Source organism: Elephantulus edwardii, unplaced genomic scaffold, assembly GCF_000299155.1.
Source record: "Elephantulus edwardii isolate Elephantulus edwardi_28Jun2011 unplaced genomic scaffold, EleEdw1.0 scaffold00063, whole genome shotgun sequence".
NCBI classification, from domain to species: domain Eukaryota; kingdom Metazoa; phylum Chordata; class Mammalia; order Macroscelidea; family Macroscelididae; genus Elephantulus; species Elephantulus edwardii.
Window position 1 is genome coordinate 10,930,950 of NW_006399813.1, and position 7,013 is coordinate 10,937,962.

Sequence of the window (7,013 nt, forward strand, 5' to 3'; positions counted from 1 at the left end):
CTTAGTTCATGAACTGTTGTTTGTCGTATGGGTCAATTCTGACTCATTATGACCTCATGCGAGCAGAGTAGATTTGCATTCCAGAAGGCTTTTATGAGGGTAACTTTTGGAAGTAGATCCCCAGGCTTATCTTCTGATCTGGTTCAGTTGTGTTCAAACTATCAACCTATAGGCTCCTAGGTAAACAACTTAGATGATGCTCGAACTGCAAATGTTCCATGACATTTCCATTTCCTGGGCAAGGCTCTCTCCCTTTTCAAACTTGGATTTATGCTACTAAAATACATTTAGTATTGTCCAGTTTTCATTATTGATGTTTATGTCTGTATCTTAAGCCTGGTTGAATTGTCTTCAATTTGAGAGCAGACGTTTCATCTCTGGTTCATGTCTGTAACATTTCTATGATTTTGCCTGTAATAGGTGCCCAGTGTATTTATATTGAATTAAATAAATGGACTGAAAATACTACAGAGAGAGGTCACCTTATGTGGTGACCATACTCTACTGCATCTGCCATATGCCCCGTTTTTGCTCTGTTGTCGATTGTACCATTTCTAATTCTGACTTTTTCCCAGAATCACTCACTTCCCCAGATGAAGTCATGCCTTTTGTTTTTATTTCTCTCCTAACCCTTTCCCCCTCTTCTCTTTACTCAGCATCAATAATAGGATCATGACTTAACCCACCACTGGGCGGTCCCTCATTTTGCTGACCTATTGCTGTTGAGGACAAGGGGATGGTTTAGGAGTCTAACATCATTTTGCATCAGAATGCAAATGATTCCCTGGGAGGTGAGGATAGTGTATTCTAGTCACGCTTAGTTAGAGTCAGGAAAGCTTGCATCTCACCCTCAGTAAAACCACTTATTTATAAACCTATCAATGTATTGACAAGGTCAGAGAGAGAGAGACTGTCCTGAGGTGAGAAGCAGATTCCAATAGGATGAGTACTAATTATTGCAGTGATTGTTTGCTTATTTGTAATGACCTAACTCCTTGGTTTGTGACCACATATTTGATTCTAAGTTGGTATGTGGTTTTGCCCTTGGGATGAGGCCGGACGGTGTGTGGGCACCAAGACTAACTGCTGTCATGTTAGTGCCCAACTCATGGCCACCCAGACCACAGTGGAACAAAATACCTTCTGGCCTGGCACCAGAGTTTTTCACTGGCTCATTTCCGAAAGTAAATAACCAAGACTTTCTTTGTATTCTGCCTTAGTCTGGAAGCTGTGCTAAAGACTTTTTTGTAGTCTGCCTTAGTCTGGAAGCTGTGCTAAAGCTCATTCTACATCGTGTTGTTGTTAGGTGCCATTGAGTTAAGTGTGAGCCCTAGTTACCTTATGAACAATAGATCTGATCCCTGTCCTATCCTGTGCCATTCTCACGCGATCCACATCATAGACGCAAGGCTCTACTGACAGTTGGTTGTTCATCAGCTGAGAGTTTGCCTGGATTTCTTGAATGGCACGTGAGAATTTAACCAATGAACCACCACTGTCCTTTACTGAGACTTAAACGCTCTAAAACAGTTTGTAAGAATTCCTTAGAGACTGTGGTGGTCACTGCTCCCTGAAGGCTATTGAGAGGTGCAGAGGATTCTGTTCTGGAGTCTTTTATGATCTTCCAAAGCTAGATAAAAGCCAGGCATATGGGACCCAGTGGTAGGACCCAATTGAACACAAAGAGAAATGGGTACAGGAGATGAACAGGAGTCTAATCCTGGGCAATCAACCCTGAAGTCCAATATTCAGAGACCATAACAGCATCACCCATTTAGCCTGCTACATACCATCATCATTTTATAAGAACTTGAAGCCGTGCAATTGCATTATTAGTGATAAACATCTAAGAGGTACTCCAGGACTATTTTCAAAGCCAATGCATCTGATCTCCTTAACTCCAGCTGCAGGGAATAGCTACAAGGTTTTGTTTCTAACGGATGCATTTCCTGCCAGCTTGGCCGAGATCACGCTGGACTCTTACAAGAATCCAGTACTATTCTCTCTTGTCTGGTGGAGACCATACAATCCAGGATCAAAGAAGGTAATACCCTTGGGACTGGTCTGTCACAGCCTTCCCTGGAGACTTGCATGTAGAGACAGCAAGCACTGTCTCTGCTTTTTCCACAGAAAGACACCTGTAGACATCAGCACAAACCCAGAGATTCAGTGGGCTCTTAGACCCAACAGCCGGCCCACTGGACCCTCAGCCTGCAACAGCAGTCAATGCCTGCAGCCCACATGCCCTGGGCCACCAGGGTAACTTATGTTGATGCTGTTTTTTTACATTCCTGGCAGCTTTCCCTCGGAGAGTGAAGAGCCAATGCAGAGAAATGGCTAAGTGAGGGAGAAATGGGTTTCCACCAAAGCAATTTGCCCACTCTTTGTCTTTATTTCCATATACATTTTAAAAGCAGATTTATTGCTAGTGGAAGTGCTGGCTGAACAAAGCTATCTCTTGCTGTGCGTTAGCTTTTCTACCTCTTCGATGTTTCTAAGCCCCTCGGTGTTTTGTCTCTCTGACAGAGACTGGCAGAGAAGCCTCACTCCCTTAGCTTCTTGGGTTCCTGCAAGTGAGCTCAGATGCTTGCAGACTGCCCTGCCTGGCCCTCCTCAGCCCAGCAGCTCCACACAGCAGGCGCACAGCACCAGATGGAGAGGGGGAAGGCAGACTCAGTGAGAGTCCTCAGGAGGAGGAGAAAGAGCATCAGGACCAGTTGGACAAGAGCCTGCTCTGAGAACTCCCACCCAATTTGGGGAGAATAAAATCACAAATGAGAACAGCAGGGAGCCCAGCACCAGCTGGAAACAAAGGGTGTTATCTTCGGGGTGGGGAGGCTGTGAGACCAAGAAGGCTTTGGCGAAATGTTCAAAAGTCTGGCCTGTTGTGGACAGCTGCCACCCAAGCTCAGGGCCCAGAATGTCACAAGCCAAAGATCTGTGCAGTCTGTCAGCCGTCGCCAAGCCCTGGGAGCTTCCACGGATAAGAACAACCGTGGGTCTCTTCCTATCTTTCCTCTCAACTTTCCAACTCCACCGCTTAGGTGTTAGAAGGCAGACATGTGAGGGAATTGTGGGTAGAGGCAGAGGCAGAGGGGAAGGTGGAGATGGAAGGAGATAAGATCCTGAGGTTTTGGCATCAAGTGGCTGTCAGAGCAGAAGATGCTCTTCAGCCCCAGCACCCACTATAACCTTCAGACACGTTCTCTCTGCCAGTCTGTGAAATGGCTTTTCCGAAGGTTGGGGGTTGTTCAAATTTCAGCGCGTTTAATAGAACTAGGTATCAATAGCAGCCTGGCTGTCCTTGTCTTGGTGTGTTTTCAGCTTGCTCAATTCCATTCTTGATTAGGAAATCATCACTGTTTGTTCTCCCACAGAACTTTTCATCCTGGAAGATCACATGACACGCTCCCTGCCTGGGAGCATCTCCTTACTGCCTGTTAGCGTGCAGCTCAGGAGATTAAAGACTTCCTCCTCTACCTCGCTCAACAGGAACATGAAGTGCCATTTAGTCATCTCTTTGAATTGACTAACGATCATCTCTTGATCTGGCTTGAAACATGCAACCTATTCCTGTCTGAGTAAAACTACTAACACCAAAGCAGAAACACTTCAAACTCACTGCTATCTTTTCAGATCTGACTCAAAGCAAACCTTCAATGATTTCTGAGACTATAAATCTTAAGACGAGGAGAACTAATGCCCATCTCCCTTGGAACCACTGGCAGATTCCAGCCACTAGAGGGGCTCCAACTTTTTGGCCTCATTAACACATGAGCCAAGGTTAAGGAGCTGCTCTGCAATCCTGAAGGCTGCTCCACAGGAGAAGGATGGGCAGTCTTCTCCTGTGTGATTAAAATGTCTCTGAAAACCCACTGGAGATTCAGCTGTGTGCCTATTCTAACTCAATGGCAAACACCATCACACTACACTGCAACACTAGAGCTCTTTAAGAGACAGAGTTGTGTTTTGTTATGTTGTGTTGTGTTGTGTTGTGTTTTTAAAGCCGTAGATGTACCTACTATGGAAGGCTGAATGGCACTTTCTCAAAAAGTTGCAAATAGAAATACCATTTGACCCAGCAATTCCACTACTGAGAATATACCCTAAAGAAACCATAACTGCCACCCAAACAGATATATGCACACCCATGTTTATTTTGGCTTTGTTCACAATAGCAAAGAGTTGGAAATAATCCAAGTGCCCAACAGCAAATTAATGGATAGAGAAGCTGTGATATATTCACACAATGGAATACTACGCTGCATTGAAAAACAAGGAACTAACGAAATATTACACAAAATGAATGACCCTGGAGGACATTATGTTGAGTGAAATATCTGTCACAAAAAGACAAATACTGCATAGTGCCACTATTCTAAAAAAGGACTGACATAGGGGTTGGGAGAAGACAGAGAAAGAGGGGATAAATAATGTATACTGCATTAAAACAGATAAGGGAGAGAACTGTTAAAAAGGGATATATTATTTGATATTATTGGTATGACAGGAGTTCAGAACAAAGGTAGCATAGTGGAGTGGACTTAGGAGGAGGGTTTGACTAACAATGGAAGAATTTTTTCTTTTATTTTTCAAAGAGGAAAGCTAATTTGGGGAGGGGTGGGCAGGGAGAAAATTGCAACAATGAATGAATGGAAATCCAAAGTCTCTCTAACTTTCATGAAAATAAATTAATTTTTTTAAAAAAAGGACAATATTCTTTTTCCAAGCAGTTGAAACCAACTCCAAAAGGACAGTTGTAAATCACACAGGAAAAAATTGCCTGCTTTACTCCCAAGGAGCTACCGGTGAATTTCAACCACCAGAGAGGTGCCACCCAGCTTTAGGTAAGTAGTGCAATTCCCTGCAGAATACACACCCAGAGCTCCCTGCAGAAGGGTGGTTATTGCTGTTATGAACCATGGTGTCAGAACCAACTCACAGCTGACCCTCCTGCAGGCATTCAGGGGCCGCCATTAACGTGGGAGGAGACTGCCTATTCTTCTCCCATAGGGCACCTGGTGAATTTCAATTACATGCCATTGAGATGCAGCACAGCTTCTTAATCTTAGGCCACTAGAACTCCCTAAAGGCAGTTATGCTTTCTTAAGTATATTATGTAAAACAGATCTATCTATACCAACCTAAGATATGTTTGTTGTTGTTATGTGTCATCAAGCTGGAACTGACTCTAGATGACCATCCAGCAGGTTTTCGGAGGCTATACATTGCATGAGAGGAGATTACTCATCTTTCTCCTGAGGAGCAGCTGGTGGAATGTCTTTGAACTGCCAGTGAAACTCCTTATATAGTATATGTATGTGGCAAGTCAAAACCAACTCATAATTGATAGCTGACCCTCTAGCAAGTGTTCAGAGGCTGTAAATAGCATAGGAGGAGATAACCAACCAATTTTTCTCCTGTGGAGCAGCTGGTGGATTCCAATTGCCTGCCTTTCGATTACCAGCACAAATTACTCACTAGACATGTATATGTATATTGTTTTTGTATACCAAAGAGTCGAAACCTACTCATAGCTGACCCTCCAGAGGCAGTTAGTTGTGAAGGAGGTGATTGCCCATCCTTTCCCCACAGAGCTGATGGTGGCCTCGAACCACACGTGCTTTCAAGATTGTAGTGCAGCTTCATGCCACTAGGCCACCAGAGTTAACGCTTGCCATCGCTTGTGCTCGCTCTCTCCCTTCCATCTCCTCCTCCTCCTCCTATATATGTGTGTGTATGTGTGTGTGTATATGTGTGTGTGTGTATATATATATGTGTGTGTGTGTGTGTATATGTGTGTGTATATGTATATATATGTGTGTGTGTATATATGTATATATGATTGTCATCTGTGGCCCTTGGCCAGGTTCAAATTGTCTTCCTGTAAAACATTCTTCTAGGTGGTATAGCACTGGTCTGTGTGTTGCTGTACAGAGGTAACTCGTGGTTGCTGTGATGCTGAAGCCTGTGACAGTGATGTGCCAATCGTGGTAATGGGCACCCATGGTGGACAGTGTTGGCTGAAGCTTCCCGACTAAATCAAGCCTGGAAGCAGGAGCGGCATCCACTTCCAAAATGGCTTGCCTCTGGAAACTCTATTTACGAACAGTGTTCAGGCTGTTCGTTCATAGGGTCGCTATGAGTCGTCTACGACTCGACAGCATTAAACAACAACAACATGAGTCGTCTACGACTTGACAGCACTTAACAACAACAACTTTTATTTTGCATCATGACGGTGCCTTGTGATTGTATTCTGCTTGTAAACTTTTGCAGGAATAGCACAAAAATGATGCCATGAAACATATCAGGAAACACGCAATGACTATTTTGTCCTACTACTGGTGATATTAATTTTTATCACTTGATTAAAAATAGACTCTGCCAGGTGTCTCCACTGCAAAGTTAATTAGTAAGTATTTTGTACTTATAAATTAATAAGTAATTTGTGAGAAATGCCGTAAGAGTGCATAATATCTTATTCAAATTTGTACCTACTTGTTTCACACTTACTGATAATTCTTGGCTGAATTGTTCAGTACTATGGTGGTTGTGAAATGGTACTTTTTAAACCTTGTGTCACCTCTTCCTTTCTTAATGTGTATATATCTCTGTGGGCTCACAAGTTCCCATAGATTTTTATTAAACAGATCAAAATTTGTTATTAACACTATTTTGATACTCAGATTGTTTCAGATTTGGAAAGTAGGAGTTTTTACAGCCTGACTCTTACCTCCTTCTATCATATCACTAGGATTTCTTGAGTGTATTCTTGCTTTTTGAAGTATTAAGATGGTGAAAATCAATGACAATAAGAGAGATGTAAATAAAAATCCAATGAGATACCATCTCACCCTAGTAGCAGTAGCAAAATTTAACAGGACAGCACAGAATAAATGTTGGAGAGGATGTAGAGTGAAAGAAACTCTTATACACTGTTGGTGGAATTATAAAATGGTATAGCCACTCTAGAAAGCAGTTCGGTGTTTCCTCAGAAAACTGAACATAGA